We start from the raw sequence: 20549 nt of genomic DNA, 5'->3' as shown, positions 1-20549 counted from the left end.
CTGAATTAGACATTTATGATAAAACCACAGTAATCAAGACAGCATTACATTGGCATAAAAGTTGAGAAATGAGTCACAAAGAGTCTAGAAATAGATATTATCAACAAAGATGACACAGCAACAATGGGTAAAGAAAAGCCGGTCAACAGATGGTGCTGAAACAAATAGTTACATGGAAAAAACTACTTCAACCCCTACCTCACAATATATATAATTTTAAATCAAGGTAAAAAACAAAACCTGAAACATAAAAGCCAAAGCTTTAAAACTTTTAGGGGAAAACACAGGAGAATATTTCTGTGACCAAAGATAGGTAAACATTTCTTTGTGTAGAAACTAGGTTCTATATCAGTAGCAAGTATGCCTGATCCTATGTATCTCACAGGGTCCACAAAATAAAAGCGTACGTTAAGTTTCCCAACTGAAACAAACCAAAAGATACAGCCCGATTACATAATAGGACTAAGTAAAATTTAAAATCCACAATTATTTTTCACATAATTGAAAAATCAGTTGCCCAATTCATAAAAATTTTCAAAGATCACTTTGATCCTGATGTTGAAGACATTACTAAAAATGTAAATTCTCAATATAGTCCATGAAAAACAAGAACTAGTAATAGAAATGTGATGCCTGAAGTTGCCTAACATCATTGTTATAAACTATATTCATAGAACATATATATTTATATGTTCAAATATTTCACATATCAAGTCCAGAGCTCCCTATTTAAAGTCATTTGCTGTTGCTTTTTTTTTTTTTTTTTTAATCCTTTGCTACGGTGAAAGGATTGAGCAATTCCATACTCATCTGAAGATTTATCTAAACTAATAGCTCATCTAGGAAGGGGGAACCTTTATTCAGTACATGAATGTTCTTTGTTATGCAAAACTCCATGTCCTTGAACTTAAAAAAAATTTTTTTAACGTTTATTTATTCTTAAAATGAGAAAGAGAGAGAGAGAGAGAGAGGACAAGCAGGGGAGGGGCAGAGAGAGAAGACACAGAATCCAAAGCAGGCTCCAGGCTCTGAGCTGTCAGCACAGAACCCCCAACACAGGGCTTGAACCCACAAACCTCAAGATCATGACCTGAGTCAAAGTCAGACACTTAACCGACTGAGTCACCCAGGTGCCCCCATGTCCTTGAACTTTGTTTGGATCATGAAAATATCATGGATTAATCCTGCATTTGAGACTTATCCGTGTTGTTGGGTATAACAACAGTTTGATCCTTTTTAGTGCAGAGTAAGCAGTATTATATCAAATGGATTTACCAGTTTGCGTATTCATTCACTCATTGAAAGACATTTGAGTTGTTTCTGATTTTTGGCGATTAGGCATAGTGCTGCCATACTCATTTACATTCAGGATTTTGTGTGTAAGTTTTCATTTCTCTTGTTTCATTTAATTTCTCATAAATGCCTAGAAGTGGAATTGCTGAGTCATACAATAAATGAATGCTTAACTTTATAAGAAACTGCCAAATTTTTTTCTAACATGGATATGCCATTTTCATAGCCCCCAGAAATGTATGAGAATTCCAGTTTTTCTGCATCATTGACAACACTATTGTATTTTTTAAGGCTTTACCCATCATACGTGTGAAATGGTATTTCATTATGGCTTTAATCTGCATTTTCCAAATGAGTAAAAATGTTGAGCAGCTTTTCATGTTTACTTGCCATTTGTATACTGTCTTTTTGTGAAGTGTCTGATAGGCTTCAGGACACACTACTCCCAAACATGCCTGGCACCTTGGCATGCTGAATATTTCAAGCAGAAGGAAAATGAAATATGGAATGTGCACAAAGGACTTTCTGGACCTTCCTCTGAAGCAGGTTATAAAACCCTTATATGAGAGGTGACTTTCCTATATCCAGAGGAAAAGAACATCTTTATCTCCAAAGATGAAGGGACACAGTGGAATCTGAACAAACAGGCTTTGGTACAAATTTCTCCCAGTTTACTACACTTTGTTCAGGTTTGTCCTATCATACCTTTCCATGACTTTCCACTTTTCATCAAACCTAGCATACAAACACTCAGGTTGAACCATTTCTTCAGGTCTTCATTTCTTATGAAGGCTCCAGCGTCACATAAAACTTACACTAATTAAATTTGTATGCTCTTCTGTTGTCAATCTAGCCTTTGCTACAGGGGTCCCAGTTGAGAACTCAAAAGGGTAGAGGAAGAAGATATTAATCTTCTCCTATATGTCAGTTCTAATATTTTCCCTTTTTGAAATGAGGATGTTTTCTTGTTTTGAGGCTTCTTTATATACTCCGAGTTTACGTCCTTTGTTGGATATGTAATTTGCAAATGTTTATTCCCAATCTGTGGTATATTTTTTTTGTTGTCTTTAATGGAGTCTTTCTTGCACATATGAAACTTTTATTCTGATACTGTCTAATTAGTTGTTAATTTTCTTTTATGGATCATTATTTTGGTGTCATATCAAAGAACTCTATCTCTAATTGAGGACACTATTGCACCTTTGTCAAAAACCAGAAGCCAAAACCAAAAACCAGTAGACAAACTTGTGTGGCTCCAGTTCAGTAATCTCTATTCTGTTCCATGAATCTATGGATCTGTCCTTTTGCCAATACTGCGTTGGATTACTCTAGTGAAACTGAGTAGTGGGAGTCCTCCAACTTTTTATTTCCTTTAAATAACTGTTTTAGATATTCTGGCTTCCTTACCTTTACATATAAATTTTAGAATCGCCTTGACTATATCTTCAAAGAATCTTGCTGGAACTTTGATAGGGATTTACAATTCCAGGGTAATTAACATCTTCACTATGTTGAATCTTCCACTCTATGAACATGGCTGGTCTGTTCATTTACTTAGGTTTTCTCTAATTTCTTTTGTCAACATTTTGTGGCGTTTAGCCTTCAGATTCCGTATATATTTAATACCTTATTGTTTCACTTGTGGGGGAGACAATGTAAACAGCAATTTTTTAAATTTCAGTTTCTAGTTCTTCATTGTGATAAATATTTGTACATTGATCTTTTTTTTTTTCTTTTTTTTGTACCTTGATCTTCTATCCTATAACATTTTAAACTCATTTAATAGCTCTGGGAGTTTTGTTTGTTTGCTTTTTAAGATTCCTTGCGATTTTTATGAACATAAAGTATTAGAGCTTAAAGTTAGTATCTAATCCTCTCTTCCACCACATCCAGGAGTTTTGCTGTCTCATCAAAAGGTCTTCCCCTGTAGAGCACATGCTGATGTGCTTTGGCACACACACAAAAGAAACAGACTCAACTGAGCAGTCTTTGTTTCTTACATTCCTTTCCTACATCTGTATTATGAAGATATTATAGTAGGAAAATGAAAAGCTCAAGTGACTACACAAATCATCCTAAGAATCTGCGACCACGAAACTGCCTTCATATACATTTTCATCTAAAATTTATAATACCCAGGTGGTGCAAAATGATAATCTAAATTATAGAGATCACACTATATGACAGCGCTTTGGGAAAAAACCCAAACCTACTTTGGAAAAACCTACCTCTATCACAAACCTCAAAGAATTCCCAGAGACAAAACTACAAAGCAAATAAGCAATTCACAGAAAAGAAAAAAAAAATCAGTATCTAGATAGCAACAAATACCATAAGTGAGAATCAGTTAGACGACACACAGCAGATACAGACCTACAAAGGTTTCACATCTTGGAATCATCTGTCATGGAATATAAAATAATTATATTTAATATGCCCAATAAAAGAAAACAGAAGGATGAAAACATGAACAGAGGGTAGAAAACAATAAAGAATGCCCAAATAGATTTGAAGATCCAACTATAACTTTTTAGCTATATAAAAATATGGCTCAAATTTATTTTTAATTTTTTGTAATGTTTACTTATTTAAAACAATTTTTTTAACATTTATTTATTTTGAGAGACAGAGACAGAGCATGAGCAGGGGAGGGGCAGAGAGAGAGGGAGGCACAGAATCTGAAGCAGGCTCCAGGCTCTGAGCTGTCAGCATAGAGCCCGATGTGGGGATTGAACCCACGAACAGTGAGATCATGACCTGAGCTGAATCGGACATTCATCCGACTGAGCCACCCAGGCCCCCAAATGTTTACTTATTTTTGACGGAGAGAGAGAAAGACAAAAAATCTGAAGCAGGCTCCGCACTGACAGCAGAAGGCCCGGTGCGGGGCTTTAACCCACTAACTGTGAGATCATGACCTGAGCTGAAGTCGGATGCATAGCCAAATAAGTCACTCAGGCGCCCCAAAAATATGGCTGAAATTTAAAATTTCAATGGAAGCATTTAACACAGTAGCTTAGACAGAAATGAAAAGAGAGATTTTAAAGGAGACTTGAAAAAGCCACAATGTTGCATAGAGAAACAAAGATAATATGAAAAGAGATGAAAAGTTATAAAGGATAAAATAAAGTGATCAAAAATATATCTACTCTGAGTTTCCTGAAGGCAACGAGAGAAAGGGGTAACAGCAATACATAATAACTAAAAATTTCTCACTAGCAATGAAACACAAATCTACAGACTCAAGATAACAGATGACTCCTAAGCAGGGTAAACAGAAAGAAATTCATAACTAGAATCATCAGAATGAAACCACAGAACAAACCACATATAAAGAAGAGGACTGAGAAGTATGCAAACAGATGGCTCTAGAGAACAAAAATGAAAGCCAGAAGAGAGTAGAATGGTATGCCTTCAATGAGCTGGCAAAATGTAACCACCGACTTAGAATCTTAAGAATGAAGCGAAAACACAAATATTTTTAGACAAAAAGAAGTATAGATGAAACCCGGAAATCCTCACAAAAAGAAATGCTAAAGAATATACTTGAAAAAGAAGGTTAAGTGATGCTAGGTAGAAGGTTTGAGATACAAGAAATAATCTGTGGTGTTTCTTTTTTTTTTTTTTTTTTTTTTCAACGTTTATTTATTTTTGGGACAGAGAGAGACAGAGCATGAACGGGGGAGGGGCAGAGAGAGAGGGAGACACAGAATCGGAAACAGGCTCCAGGCTCTGAGCCATCAGCCCAGAGCCCCACGCGGGGCTCGAACTCACGGACCGCGAGATTGTGACCTGGCTGAAGTCGGACGCTTAACCGACTGCGCCACCCAGGCGCCCCAGTGGTGTTTCTTTTTTTTAAGCTATACTCAAAGAGCTCTTTTAAAAACCCCTAACTTAAATACAAAACAATGGCAACATATAAATTGGAGTAGTGCAGTTAAATAGAATTAATGTGTTCTATGCATGAAGAGTAAAGATACTAACTTTAGACTTCGGTAAGTTAAACATGTATGTGAAAATTTACTGAGTAACCAGTAAAAGAAAAATATACACTTAAAAACAAAGTAGAGAAGTTTTCTCAGGGAAAGCTATTTAAAAGTACATACTATATAGTATAAATATTTATAAGTAATTAATAAAGAATTTTAAAATAAGGTAAAGGACATCTCCGAATAGGGTGAGTTACAAAAGATTAATTTCCTTAGCTAGCATTGGAGGAACTTAGCTTGATAGTGAAGACTGCTGTAGCACTGAAGATAGACAACAACATGAATAAATAAAAGGAAATGGAATGATTGAACTGAAGACAAGACTTGTTTTAGGATAAGATGGCTGTATAACACGGAGTCAGCTAATGCAAAGACAAATAGCCAGGTTGTGTGTAAATAAAAATAAGCCAATAAAGTATTTGAAACTGTGTCAACTGACTTTTAACCTCTTAAATATATGAAGTGACTATTTGTACAAGTTGGAAAGATTATATATGGTGCTGTCAATATGGCAAAGACTGCCACTTAAACATTAATCTCTGCAATGATACTGGAAATTAGAGGAAACTTAAGCATATAAGCAAATTACCTGAGGCGTGAAAAACTATATATATTTATAAATCAATTAGGCCACCCTATTTCAATACAATACATAATTTATGTAACTTATTTTAGTTTTCGTCTCAAAACCAACTGCTTCTCTAGCATAAAAGTGTCACCGGTAATTGAATAGAGCTAGAACTTCAGGGATAGCAAGAGCTAGAACTTCAGGGACAGTTGTATCCAAACTGTTGGGACTACTTACTAATTGATGGACCAAGTTACACAACCTCCGTGAATTGCAGCTTTCTGAGCTATAAACATGAATATAATAAGTCACTATTCTTTTCTACTTCACCATTATTTATTCTTATCATTACAGATCATCTTGATACATGGCTATTAAAAGAGCCTTATTAGGAGCACCTGGGTGGCTCAGTCAGTTAAGCATCCGATTTGGACTCAGGTCATGATCTCACAGCTAGTGAAATCGGCCCCGCTTCAGACTCTGTGCTGACAGCTCACAGCCTGGAGCTTGCTTCGGATTCTGTCTGTCTGTCTGTCTGTCTCTCTCTCTCTCTGCCCCTCCCCTGCTTGCACATGCGTACTCTCTCTCACTCAAATATAAATAAACATGAAAAACAATAAAAATAAAAAAAAAATAAAAGAGCCTTATTATACTTCCTTCTTTTCTCAAAATCACATCATAGAGATAACTAAATATATATCATCAATCTTTGGCGGAAACTACTAACAGAGGTGACACAGTGTTTACAACTATAAAAATGACAAATTGTTTCCCAATTCAGTGCATACAAAACTAAGAAACTGTTCTTAAAGTTTTTAGCATTAATGTATGTTTCTAAAAAATAATAATTAAAAAAATATAAAAAAATAATTGATGATACAACTTTATTGTGCCCCTTAAAAATTGTAACAACTCTCCCTAAAATCATTGCAGTGAACATCCACTACTGAATAACAACTTACAACTTCAAAATAAGATTAAAGACTGAAAATGCATTAGATACTGAAATGGTATTGAGTTTTAAAAACGTATTTCAGTGTTGATAATCAACAACGGAAAAAATGTCAAAAAATATCTATAAACTTCCTAGGATAACCAATGCTGAAGCACAAAAATACAAAAGAAAAAATATTCTGCCACATATTTATAAAATAAGATGGATTTGAAGAGACCAATGGGAAGCTTCAGAACATTTGACAGTAATTTTGTACTATCTAATAAGATTTTGGAAAGTAATATTAGATGAAAATTAGATAAATTAAAACAAAATATAAAAGTGAGTCTGTCAATGAGAATTCATTCTACTGAGTACAGTACCAGATAAAACAAAAAGAAAGTTAAACTGAGACCTGTCAAAATGACATTTTAAACTGAAGAGCCTAAAATGTAGTTAAATAAATCACATGTACCTCATGTAACTTATAAAAATATTTTAAAACCAGATAATGCAAATGCATGCATAAATGACATAGGAAATGAGAAATATACCATTTAATTTAGATTAGAAGTACAGATGGCCTGACAGAAGTCATTTCTACTGTGTTAAAAACAAATTATAATTGGTCAGAAGCCCAAGATGATATATCCAAAATATGTGTATTTCCCTAATGAATAACAGTTACTGCAACACTATTTGGTTGCAAATACCTATATACATACATATGTGGGGGGGGGGGGGAGGAAGGAGTGTATTATTAGGGATGTACCTGAAATTTAAAAAAAAAAAAAATTCTTTGAAAAACAAGAACAGTACTATGGTAGGCCTAATAATGCCCATCTCCACAAAGATGACCATATCTTAATCCCCAAAACCTGTGACTACGTTACATTAAATAGCAAAGGGGACTTTGCCCTAAAACATGCTAGGCAACCTTTCCATAGTGCCTTGGGAAGATCAAAAAGTCAGAATACTCAAACACACAGAAGGATCTTGGAATAGATTAGGCATGTGACTCACAGACTCCAGCCATTGAGGCAGAACCCAGATACAGAGATGGGATCATTCAGGAAAGATTTATGAAGGAGCCCCTAGATAACAGAAGGAATCCCCAAGACATACATAGGAAACCCACAAGGTTCTGGAGAATGTTAAAAAACAAAACAAAACAAAAAACAAAACAAAACAAAAAAAACAAAAAACAGAAACACTGTTAGCTCTGTTCCAGCTAGGGACAGAGAGAGGACAAAATAAAAGAGGACAAATACCATAAGCTGGAATCAGGCTGATGAAAACTACTCAACTGTGAACACGTACTAGCCTTCATGAAAAAGGAAGAATGATTTAAAGAGCCATGAGTCTGCAAGAGTAGAACCTCACATCAGAGAGCATCTTTCCCAGGTACTGAAACCTAATGGAGCTGGCCAGGCTGGGTTTCAAAATTGCCTGCCAGGAACTGGTAACTCCATTTTTCTCCCTTTTTGAATGAGAATGTTTGTAACTTGTATCTTACTCCTGTCCCACCACTGTCTTTTGGGAGCAGATAACTTGTTTCTTCACTTCCACAAGTTCACAGATGGATAGGATTTGTGCTTTAAGACAAATCATACCCAGAACCTCACCCATACCTCATCTAGATGATGAGATTTGAATTTTTGAGCTGAAAGGATTTAGAAAAAAAAAATTTTTTTTTATTATATGAAATTTATTGTCAAATTGGTTTCCATACAACACCCAGTGCTCATCCCAAAAGGTGCCCTCCTCAATACCCATCACCCACCCTCTCCTCCCTCCCACCCCCCATCAACCCCCAGTTTGTTCTCAGTTTTTAACATTCTCTTATGCTTTGGCTCTCTCCCACTCTAACCTCTCTCTCTTTTTTTTTTTTTTTTCCATTTTTCCTCCCCCTCCCCCATGGGATCCTGTTAAGTTTCTCAGGATCCACATAAGAGTGAAACCATATGGTATCTGTCTTTCTCTGTATGGCTTATTTCACTTAGCATCACACTCTCCAGTTCCATCCACGTTGCTACAAAAGGCCATATTTCATTTTTTCTCATTGCCACGTAGTATTCCATTGTGTATATAAACCACAATTTCTTTATCCATTCATCAGTTGATGGACATTTAGGCTCTTTCCATAATTTGGCTATTGTTGAGAGTGCTGCTATAAACACTGGGGTACAAGTGCCCCTATGCATCAGTACTCCTGTATCCTTAGGGTAAATTCCTAGCAGTGCTATTGCTGGGTCATAGGGTAGGTCTATTTTTAATTTTCTGAGGAACCTCCACACTGCTTTCCAGAGCGGCTGCACCAATTTGCATTCCCACCAACAGTGCAAGAGGGTTCCCGTTTCTCCACATCCTCTCCAGCATCTATAGTCTCCTGATTTGTTCATTTTGGCCACTGACTGGCGTGAGGTGATACCTGAGTGTGGTTTTGATTTGTATTTCCCTGATAAGGAGCGACGCTGAACATCTTTTCATGTACCTGTTGGCCATCCGGATGTCTTCTTTAGAGAAGTGTCTATTCGTGTTTTCTGCCCATTTCTTCACTGGGTTATTTGTTTTTCGGGTGTGGAGTTTGGTGAGCTCTTTATAGATTTTGGATACTAGCCCTTTGTCTGATATGTCATTTGCAAATATCTTTTCCCATTCCGTTGGTTGCCTTTTAGTTTTGTTGGTTGTTTCCTTTGCTGTGCAGAAGCTTTTTATCTTCATAAGGTCCCAGTAATTCACTTTTGCTTTTAATTCCCTTGCCTTTGGGGATGTGTCGAGGAAGAGATTGCTACGGCTGAGGTCAGAGAGGTCTTTTCCTGCTTTCTCCTCTAGGGTTTTGATGGTTTCCTGTCTCACATTCAGGTCCTTTATCCATTTTGAGTTTATTTTTGTGAATGGTGTGAGAAAGTGGTCTAGTTTCAACCTTCTGCATGTTGCTGTCCAGTTCTCCCAGCACCATTTGTTAAAGAGGCTGTCTTTTTTCCATTGGATGTTCTTTTCTGCTTTGTCAAAGATGAGCTGGCCATACGTTTGTGGGTCTACTTCTGGGGTTTCTATTCTATTCCATTGGTCTATGTGTCTGTTTTTGTGCCAATACCATGCTGTCCTGATGATGACAGCTTTGTAGTAGAGGCTAAAGTCTGGGATTGTGATGCCTCATGCTTTGGTCTTCTTCTTCAAAATTCCTTTGGCTATTCGGGGCCTTTTGTGGTTCCATATGAATTTTAGGATTGCTTGTTCTAGTTTCGAGAAGAATGCTGGTGCAATTTTGATTGGGATTGCATTGAATGTGTAGATAGCTTTGGGTAGTATTGACATTTTGACAATATTTATTTTTCCAATCCATGAGCAGGGAATGTCTTTCCATTTCTTTAAATCTTCTTCAATTACCTTCATAAGCTTTCTATAGTTTTCAGCATACAGATCCTTTACATCTTTGGTTAGATTTATTCCTAGGTATTTTATGCTTCTTGGTGCAATTGTGAATGGGATCAGTTTCTTTATTTGTCTTTCTGTTGCTTCATTATTAGTGTATAAGAATGCAACTGATTTCTGTACATTGATTTTGTATCCTGCAACTTTGCTGAATTCATGTATCAATTCTAGCAGACTTTTGGTGGAGTCTATCGGATTTTCCATGTATAATATCATGTCATTTGCAAAAAGCGAAAGCTTGATTTCATCTTTGCCAATTTTGATGCCTTTGATTTCCTTTTGTTGTCTGATTGCTGATGCTAGAACTTCCAGCACTACGTTAAACAACAGCGGTGAGAGTGGGCATCCCTGTCGTGTTCCTGATCTCAGGGAAAAAGCTCTCAGTTTTTCCCCGTTGAGGATGATGTTAGCTGTGGGCTTTTCATAAATGGCTTTTATGATCTTTAAGTATGTTCCTTCTATCCCGACTTTCTCAAGGGTTTATATTAAGAAAGGGTGCTGGATTTTGTCAAAGGCCTTTTCTGCATCGATTGACAGGATCAGATGGTTCTTCTCTTTTTTTTTGTTAATGTGATGTATCACGTTGATTGATTTGCGAATGTTGAACCAGCCCTGCATCCCAGGAATGAATCCCACTTGATCATGGTGAATAATTCTTTTTATATGCTGTTGAATTTGATTTGCTAGTATCTTATTGAGAATTGTTGCATCCATATTCATCAGGGATATTGGCCGGTAGTTCTCTTTTTTTACTGGGTCTCTGTCTGGTTTAGGAATCAAAGTAATACTGGCTTCATAGAATGAGTCTGGAAGTTTTCCTTCCCTTTCTATTTCTTGGAATAGCTTGAGAAGGATAGGTATTATCTCTGCTTTAAACGTCTGGTAGAACTCCCCTGGGAAGCCATCTGGTCCTGGACTCTTATTTGTTGGGAGATTTTTGATACCCGATTCAATTTCTTCGCTGGTTATGGGTCTGTTCAAGCTTTCTATTTCCTCCTGATTGAGTTTTGGAAGAGTGTGGGTGTTCAGGAATTTGTCCATTTCTTGCAGGTTGTCCAATTTGTTGGCATATAATTTTTCATAGTATTCCCTGATAATTGTTTGTATCTCTGAGGGATTGGTTGTAATAATTCCATTTTCATTCATGATTTTATCTATTTGGGTCATCTCCCTTTTCTTTTTGAGAAGCCTGGCTAGAGGTTTGTCAATTTTGTTTATTTTTTCAAAAAACCAACTCTTGGTTTCGTTGATCTGCTCTACAGTTTTTTTAGACTCTATATTGTTTATTTCTGCTCTGATCTTTATTATTTCTCTTCTTCTGCTGGGTTTGGGGTGTCTTTGCTGTTCTGCTTCTATTTCCTTTAGGTGTGCTGTTAGATTTTGTATTTGGGATTTTTCTTGTTTCTTGAGATAGGCCTGGATTGCAATGTATTTTCCTCTCAGGACTGCCTTCGCTGCGTCCCAAAGCGTTTGGATTGTTGTATTTTCATTTTCGTTTGTTTCCATATATTTTTCAATTTCTTCTCTAATTGCCTGGTTGACCCACTCATTCGTTAGTAGGGTGTTCTTTAACCTCCATGCTTTTGGAGGTTTTCCAGACTTTTTCCTGTGGTTGATTTCAAGCTTCATAGCATTGTGGTCTGAAAGTATGCATGGTATAATTTCAATTCTGGTAAACTTATGAAGGGCTGTTTTGTGACCCAGTATATGATCTATCTTGGAGAATGTTCCATGTGCACTCGAGAAGAAAGTATATTCTGTTGCTTTGGGATGCAGAGTTCTAAATATATCTGTCAAGTCCATCTGATCCAATGTCTCATTCAGGGTCCTTGTTTCTTTATTGACCGTGTGTCTAGATGATCTATCTATTTCTGTAAGTGGGGTGTTAAAGACCCTGCAATTACCACATTCTTATCAATAAGGTTGCTTATGTTTATGAGTAGTTGTTTTATATATTTGGGGGCTCCGGTATTCGGCGCATAGACATTTATAATTGTTAGCTCTTCCTGATGGATAGACCCTGTAACTATTATATAATGTCCTTCTTCATCTCTTGTTACAGCCTTTAATTTAAAGTCTAGTTTGTCTGATATAAGTATGGCTACTCCAGCTTTCTTTTGGCTTCCCGTAGCATGATAAATAGTTCTCCATCCCCTCACTCTCAATCTAAAGGTGTCCTCAGGTCTAAAATGAGTCTCTTGTAGACAGCAAATATATGGGTCTTGTTTTTTTATCCATTCTGATACCCTATGTCTTTTGGTTGGCGCATTTAATCCATTTACATTCAGTGTTATTATAGAAAGATACGGGTTTAGAGTCATTGTGATGTCTGTATGCTTTATGCTTGTAGTGTTGTCTCTGGTACTTTGTCTCACAGGGTCCCCCTTAGGATCTCTTGTAGGGCTGGTTTAGTGGTGACAAATTCCTTCAGTTTTTGTTTGTTTGGGAAGACCTTTATCTCTCCTTCTATTCTAAATGACAGACTTGCTGGATAAAGGATTCTCGGCTGCATATTTTTTCTGTCTAGCACACTGAAAATCTCGTGCCAATTCTTTCTGGCCTGCCAAGTTTCAAAAGAGAGATCAGTCACGAGTCTTATAGGTCTCCCTTTATATGTGAGGGCACGTTTACCCCTTGCTGCTTTCAGAATTTTCTCTTTATCCTTGTATTTTGCCAGTTTCACTATGATATGTCGTGCAGAAGATCGATTCAAGTTACGTCTGAAGGGAGTTCTCTGTGCCTCTTGGATTTCAATGCCTTTTTCCTTCCCCAGTTCAGGGAAGTTCTCAGCTATTATTTCTTCAAGTACCCCTTCAGCACCTTTCCCTCTCTCTTCCTCCTCTGGGATACCAATTATGCGTATATTATTTCTTTTTTGTATCACTTAGTTCTCTAATTTTCCCCTCATACTCCTGGATTTTTTTATCTCTCTTTTCCTCAGCTTCCTCTTTTTCCATAACTTTATCTTCTAGTTCACCTATTCTCTCCTCTGCCTCTTCAATCTGAGCCGTGGTGGTTTCCATTTTGTTTTGCATTTCATTTAAAGCGTTTTTCAGCTCCTCGTGACTGTTCCTTAGTCCCTTGATCTCTGTAGCAAGAGATTCTCTGCTGTCCTCTATACTGTTTTCAAGCCCAGCGATTAATTTTATGACTATTATTCTAAATTCACTTTCTGTTATATTATTTAAATCCTTTTTGATCAGCTCATTAGCTGTTGTTATTTCCTGGAGATTCTTCTGAGGGGAATTCTTCCGCTTGGTCATTTTGGATAGTCCCTGGCATGGTGAGGACCTGCAGGGCACTTCCCCTGTGCTGTGGTATATAACTGGTGTTGGTGGGCGGGGCCGCAGTCCGACCTGATGTCTGCCCCCGGCCCACCGCTGGGGCCACAGTCAGACTGGTGTGTGCCTTCTCTTCCCCTCTCCTAGGGGCGGGATTCACTGTGGGGTGGCGTGCCCCGTCTGGGCTACTTGCACACTGCCAGGCTTGTGATGCTGGGGATCTGGTGTATTAGCTGGGGTGGGTAGGCAAGGTGCACAGGGGCAGGAGGGGCAGGCTTAGCTCGCTTCTCCTTAGGTGATCCACTTCAGAAGGGGCCCTGTGGCAGCGGGAGGGAGTCAGAAGTGCTGCCGGAGGTTTGGCTCCGCAGAAGCACAGAGTTGGGTGTTTGCGCAGAACGAGGAAGTTCCCTGGCAGGAACTGGTTCTCTTTGGGATTTTGGCTGGGGGATGGGCGGAGGAGATGGCGCTGGCGAGCGCCTTTGTTCCCCACCAAACTGAGCTCTGTCGTCCGGGGGCTCAGCAGCTCTCCCTCCCTTTGTCCTCCAGCCTTCCCGCTTTCCGAGCAGAGCTGTTAACTTAGGACCTCCCAGACGCTAAGTCGCGCTTGCTGTCGGAACACAGTCCGTCAGGCCCCTCCGCTTTTGCCAGCCAGACTCGGGGGCTCTGCTTGGCTGGCGAGCCGCCCCTCCGCCCCAGCTCCCTCCCGCCAGTCCGTGGAGTGCGCACCACCTCGCCGCCCTTCCTACCCTCTTCCGTGGGCCTCTCGTCTGCGCTTGGCTCCGGCGACTCCGTTCTGCTAATCCTCTGGCGGTTTTCTGGGTTATTTAGGCAGGTGTAGGTGGAATCTAAGTGATCAGCAGGACGCGCAGTGAGCCCAGCGTCCTCCTACGCCGTCATCTTCCCTCCTCCCCTAATTGTCAGAAAAAATTTTTAAAGTTGATATTGTAATGGGTTTAGACTTTTAGAATGTTGGGATGGGGTGAATGTATTTTACATATGGGACAGGAATGAAGTTCTGGGAGCTGCAGGAAGGATGGTGGCAGGCAGAATAATGGTACACTCAAAGATTTCTATGTCCTTATCCCAAATTCCTGTGAATATGTCACATTACCTAGAAAAAGTGACTTTGTATATATGATTAAATTAAGGATCTTGAGATAGTAAGATTATCCTGGATTATTTGGGCATGCCCAATATATCCACAGGCGTCCTCATGGAAAGGAGTCAGAGCCAGAGAAAGATCTATAATGACAGAAAAAGAGGTTGAATTATCACTGGGCCAGAAGCCAAGGAATACTGGCAGACTCTAGAAACTAAGAAAGGTGGGGGAGGGTTCTCTCCTAGAACCTCCAAAGGATCTCAGCACTGCTGACACCGTAATTTTAGCCCACTGAGACTGATTTTTGAACTGACCTCCCGAACTATAAGATAATAAATCTGTGCCGTGTTACATTGCTAAGTCCATGACATTTTGTTGCAGTAGCTATAGAAAATGAATACTTTGAAAAAATTCATATAAACAGACACATTTAACTAAAAGATTAACAGAGATGTGAAGGGAAAAAAACTGTTTCACAAGGTCATAGTAGTAATCCATAAGGTATTAAATTCTAAAATTCATAAAGCATAGAAAGAGTATTTTTAATAAAGCCTTAAAATTGCTTAGATTTTCCTATTTCCAGTGAAATATTTAATAACAGTAATAGGAGTAATTAACAATAATAATATCATCAAAGAGCTCTTTGTGAGTGTTTACTATGCACCAGGCACTATATTAAGTCTTTAAATGCATTTGTTATCACATATAACCTTCTTAATAATCACATGAGGTAAAATCTGTTACACAGATACACATACCACATAGGGGGTATATGAGGCTTAAAAAATAATTTGACCAAATTCATGCAGCTTAATTGGAACATATCCTAATGTTGAATCCAAATAGGTCTTACTTCTCTTTTCAACCACTATACCTTTTCAACCACACAGCTTCATGCAATTTCTTTCTTTGAGTCTGTGTTTCTTGCCTAGATGCTTTAAGAGCAGATGGCTTGCTTTGCAAAAAAATAGAGCAATTTTAAACAGTAGATAAAATGCGTGTAAGGTTTTTGTACAAGGTCACAATAAAATAATAGAGAGTTAAAAAGAAAATAGGAATTCTGGTTGACAAATGACCAAAGCCATTTTTGGTTTAAACACTCACTACCAGTTTTAATAGAAAGTCTAACTCTTCTCTTCTGCCTTGGTAAGCTAAGTATTTTGAAAGAAGAATGTCATATCTCCTTAATGGCTAACAAGGATTCACGGCCACAATTCTAATTCCTAAATACAACATTGTCTTGAAAGAGGTAGGAAAACAGGCTAAAAATGCCAAGATCTTGGGACTTACACTGTAATTTTTCTTTTAACATTTACTTATTTTTGAGAGAGAGAGACAGAGCATGAGCAGGGGAGGGGCAGAGAGAGAGGGAGACACAGAATCTGAAGCAGGCTCCAGGCTCCAAGTTGTCAGCACAGAGCCCAATGTGGGGCTCAAACTCACGAACCGTGAGATCGTGACCTGAGCTGAAGTTGGACACTTAACTGACTGAGCTACCCAGGAGTCCCGGGAATTATACTGTAAATTGATTCTAGCAATTTTTATAAACTAAACTCTTATAGAAAGCATTTTTTGAATATAAAATAGAATACAAAACCAGTGGAGCTTTTGGTAGATTTCTGAAGCCTCAACATGTTGTTGATTTTCCCTCAAGATTTCTGCCAAACAACTGGGAATGTGCAAGGCAAGAGGGTAAAAAGTACGCTACGGTTTATAAAAGCCACCACTGGTGGGGGGAGGTGGTAGTGATTGGAAGGAGCCACGAGGGGACTCTTCTGGGGTACTGATAACGCATGATATATTCACCCTGGGCAATAAAGGGTAGACTGCTTCCAAAGACTTTTCATCCTCCTGAGAATGTTTCTCATGACAGTGACAGAAATGCAGTAAGATAAGAGAAAACATTCAAGGCCCATTTAAAAAAGAAAAAAAGAGGGCACCTGGGTGGCTCAGTCAGTTAAGGTCCTGACTTCGGCCCAGGTCATGATCCCACACTTCATGGGTTCAAGCCTCACGTAGGGCTCTGTGCTGACAGCTCAGAGCCTGGAGCCTGTTTCAGATTCTGTGTCTCCCTCTCTCTCTGCCCCTCGCTCACTCTGTCTCACTGTCTCCCCAAAATAAATAAACATTAAAACAATTTAAAAAAAAATAAAAAAAAAAAGAAAAGAAATATTTTATTAAGCAATCTCTATACCCAATGTGGGGCTCGAACTCACAACCCTGAGATCAAGAGTCACACGCTCTACCAACTAAGCCAGCCTGGTGCCCCTCAAGGCTGTTTTTTTCAATGACCAGGTTTGAAAATGGCATACTATCTTTCACTTTTGACTCATTCTATTTGATCATAATAATATGATTATATCCCAAATCAACAGGAAGGTAAATATATATAACTGTAAAGTCACATGGAAAGTGGATTTAGAAATGGGTAAAGAACTAGGGCCAAATCTACCACACACAGAGACTCTGGTTCAGTCTATGTGGATAATAAAGTCTATTTCAATTTAGCTTTAGAAATAGGGATACTTTTTTGAACTTACACTGGCAATAAAGTTGATGTCACGATACTGTATAAAAAGGGAGAAGCTGCTCAATTTAAATCTAATATACTATTATAAATAATTGGCAATTTTTATATATAAATAATAATTAACCCACTATCCTGGATTCATACAGATGCAAATTCTGTCTTGTAATCTCATTTAATATATTCACAACTGACATACATTCTCCCAAGTCTACAAAAATATGGTCAGTATCGGCTATAAAAAAGTATCTATGGTTTCCACACAAATTGTTTGTAAATTGATACAATAAATGAAAACAAATTACTTTGCTGTCTTAAGAACAACTGTCACTCTTAAGTTAAGCTATTAGGCTCAAGTTCAAGAAATGACAAACAGCAATTTCTCCATAAGGAGGAAACAACCATATTTTTTTGCACATCCCTTTTTAAGTATATTCCAAAGAGGAGGAAAGAAATTTGCTGACTTTATTCCAAATTAAAATGAACATAATTCAAAAAACCATTGATAGTACTGTAATACTCCAAATTCATGCATATAAATTTGAAAACATAGATGAGATGGACAAAATCCTTGAAAAACACAAACCATCAAAGCTTACTCAAAAAGAAATAGATAACCTGAATGAGCCCATGTTGATCAAACTTGAATTTGTAGTTGAAAATGTTCCTATCAGAAAGGAAAAACAACAACAACAACAACATCCACCACCAAACAAACAAAAACCACTTCAAGCTCAGATAACTTAATGAGTGAATTCTAACAGAAATTTAAGGGAAAAAAGAGTAAAACTCATTCTATACACTGTTGCAGGAACTAAAGTGAGGAACAGAAGTGTTTCCAGTTCATTCTTTAAGACCAGTATCACACTGATACTAAACCAGATGAAGACATTACAAGACAAAATCAAATAACTGCAGACCAGTATCTCTTATAAACAAAAATCTTGAATAATATATTAGCTAATAAAATCCAGCAACATATAAAAGTATAATACATCACACCACATGGGGTTCAGCCCAAAAATCCAAAACTGCTTCAACATTCAAAAGTCAATATAACTCACCATATAGTAAATAAGAAACACTATATGATCATATCGATTGACACAGAAAGAGCCTCCTACAAAATGCAACATCCATTTGTGATAAGAACTATCAGCAAACTAGAAATAGAGGGAAACTGCTTTAACCTAATGAAGGGTGTATATGTTAAACCTATAGCTTATGAAAGAAATTGAAGACCACACAAACAAATGGAAAGAAATTCCATACTCATGGAATGGAAGAATATTATTAAAATGTCGATGCTACCTAAAGCAATGTATAGATTCAATGCAATCCTTGTCAAAATGTCAACAGCATTTTTGAAAGAACTAGAACAAATAATCCTAAGATTTGTATGGAACCACAAAAGACCTCAAATAGCCGAAGTTATCTTGAGAAAGAAGAATAAAGCCAGAGGTATCACAGTCTCAGATTTCAAAGTATACTACAAAGCTGTAATAATCAAAATAGTATGGTACTGGCACAAAAAAAAATGACATATAGATGAATAGAACAGGATAAAGAGCCCAAAATTAAACCCATGCTTATATGGTCAATTAATCTACAACAAAGGAGACGAGAGTAATCAATGGGGGAAAGACAATCACTTCAATAAGTGATGCTGGGAAAAAACTGGACAGCTACATGCAGAAGAATGAAAACTGGACCACTGCTTACATCATACAGAAAAATAACCTCAAAATGGATTAAGGACCTAAATGTACAACCTGAAACCATAAAAATCGTAGAAGAAAACATAGGCAGTAATTTTTTGGACAGTAATTCCTTGGACTTGAATAAACATTTCTCCAAAGAAGACATAAAGATGGCCAACAGACACATGAAAAGATGCTTAACATCACTAATCATCAGGGAAATACAAATCAAAATCATGATGAGATATCACCTCACACCTGTCAGAATGGCTAGAATCAAAAAGATAGGAAATAACAAATGTTGGCAGGGATATGGAGCAAAAAGAACCCTTGTGCACTCTTGGTGGGAATGTAAATTGGTGCAGCCACTCTGGAAAACAGTAAGGAGGTTCCTCAAAAAACTAAAAATAGACATACAATATGACCTAGTAATTCCACTACTGGGTATTTACCCACTCCCCACCGGCCCCCCCCCAACAAAAAAGGAAAGCACTAACTTGAAAAGACATATGCATCTTTATGTTTATTGCAGCATTATTTACAAAAGCCATGTATTGAAGCAACCTAAGTATCCATCAATAAATGAACGGATAGAAATGTGGTACACACACACACACACACACACACACACACACACGCGGGGGAATATTACTCAGCCACAAAAACATATGAGATCTTGCCATTTGCAACCACATGGATGAACCTAGAGGGTGTTATGCTAAGTGAGATAAATCAGAGAAAGGCAAATACCATATGATTCCACTTACATGTGGAATCTAAAAAACAAAACCAACCAACCAGACAAAAAGCAGAAAGAGACTCATAAACACAGAAAACTAATGGTTTTAAGAGGGAGAGAAGTAGAGAGATGGGCAAAATGGGAGAGGAGGAGTGGGAGATACAGGCTTCCCTTAAGGCATGGGATAAAAAGTAGAGCATAGGGATGCCTGGGTGGCTCAGCTGATTAAGCATCCAACTCTTAATCTTGGCTCAGGTCTTGATTTCAGGACCATGAGTTCAATCCCCATGTTTGGTTCCATGCTGGTCGTGCAGCCTACTTAAAAATAAAAGGCACTGCATAAAGGAATATAGTCAATAGTACTGTAATAGTGTTGTATGGTGACAGAAGGTAGCTACACTTGCAGTGAACATAGCACATAGACTTGTCACATCACTATGTTGTACATCCAAAACTAATGTAACATTCTGTGTCAACTCCACCTCAATAAAAAAGAAAAGAAAAGAAAAAAGTGCTATAGGTTAAATCATAATTAATGGTGAAAAACTAAAAGTTTTCCCACTAAGATCTGGAGAATGTAATAATGTCCTCCAGCACCACTTTTATTTAACATCATATTAGTGCAGTAAACCCAGTAAACTAGTTAGTGCAGTAAAGCAGGTAAAAGAAATAAAAAGTGTATCAAGAGAAAGTCAACATATCCTTCTTTTTAGACAACATGATTGCCAATGTGAAAAATTCCAAAGACTCTACCAAAAAAAAAAAAAAAAAAATTCATAAAACTGGTCAGTAAGTTTAGTAGTTACAGGACACAAGATCAACATACTGAAGTCCATCACATTCCTTTATACTAGCAATGAAAATGTAAAATCTGAAAATATTTTAAAAGTTAATACAAATTAGTACCAAAAAATTACTTAAGTAAAGTCTAACAAAACATGTGTAAGATCTGTAGGTGAAAACTACAAAACACTAAGAGGA

The 20549-nt window shown here is 37.5% G+C and overlaps 1 protein-coding gene and 1 long non-coding RNA gene across 13 annotated transcripts in view; one reads left to right on the top strand and one right to left on the bottom strand.

Annotated features, from left to right (window-relative positions):
- Positions 1 to 14955, top strand: part of LOC123588197 — a 28349-nt gene extending 13394 nt beyond the window's left edge. Inside the window, exon 3 of the long non-coding RNA XR_006707745.1 lies at positions 14709 to 14955. This is a non-coding gene — a long non-coding RNA (uncharacterized LOC123588197). The remainder of the gene's footprint in view (positions 1 to 14708) is intronic.
- KIAA1328 (KIAA1328 ortholog) overlaps positions 1 to 20549 on the bottom strand; it is a 360849-nt gene that overhangs the window by 272908 nt on the left and 67392 nt on the right. The gene's annotated exons all lie outside the window — the stretch shown is intronic.

This window comes from Leopardus geoffroyi, chromosome D3 (assembly GCF_018350155.1).
Source record: "Leopardus geoffroyi isolate Oge1 chromosome D3, O.geoffroyi_Oge1_pat1.0, whole genome shotgun sequence".
Lineage (NCBI taxonomy): Eukaryota > Metazoa > Chordata > Mammalia > Carnivora > Felidae > Leopardus > Leopardus geoffroyi.
Note: the sequence above shows the minus strand (reverse complement) of the source record. Positions and strands in the feature narration are given on the sequence as shown.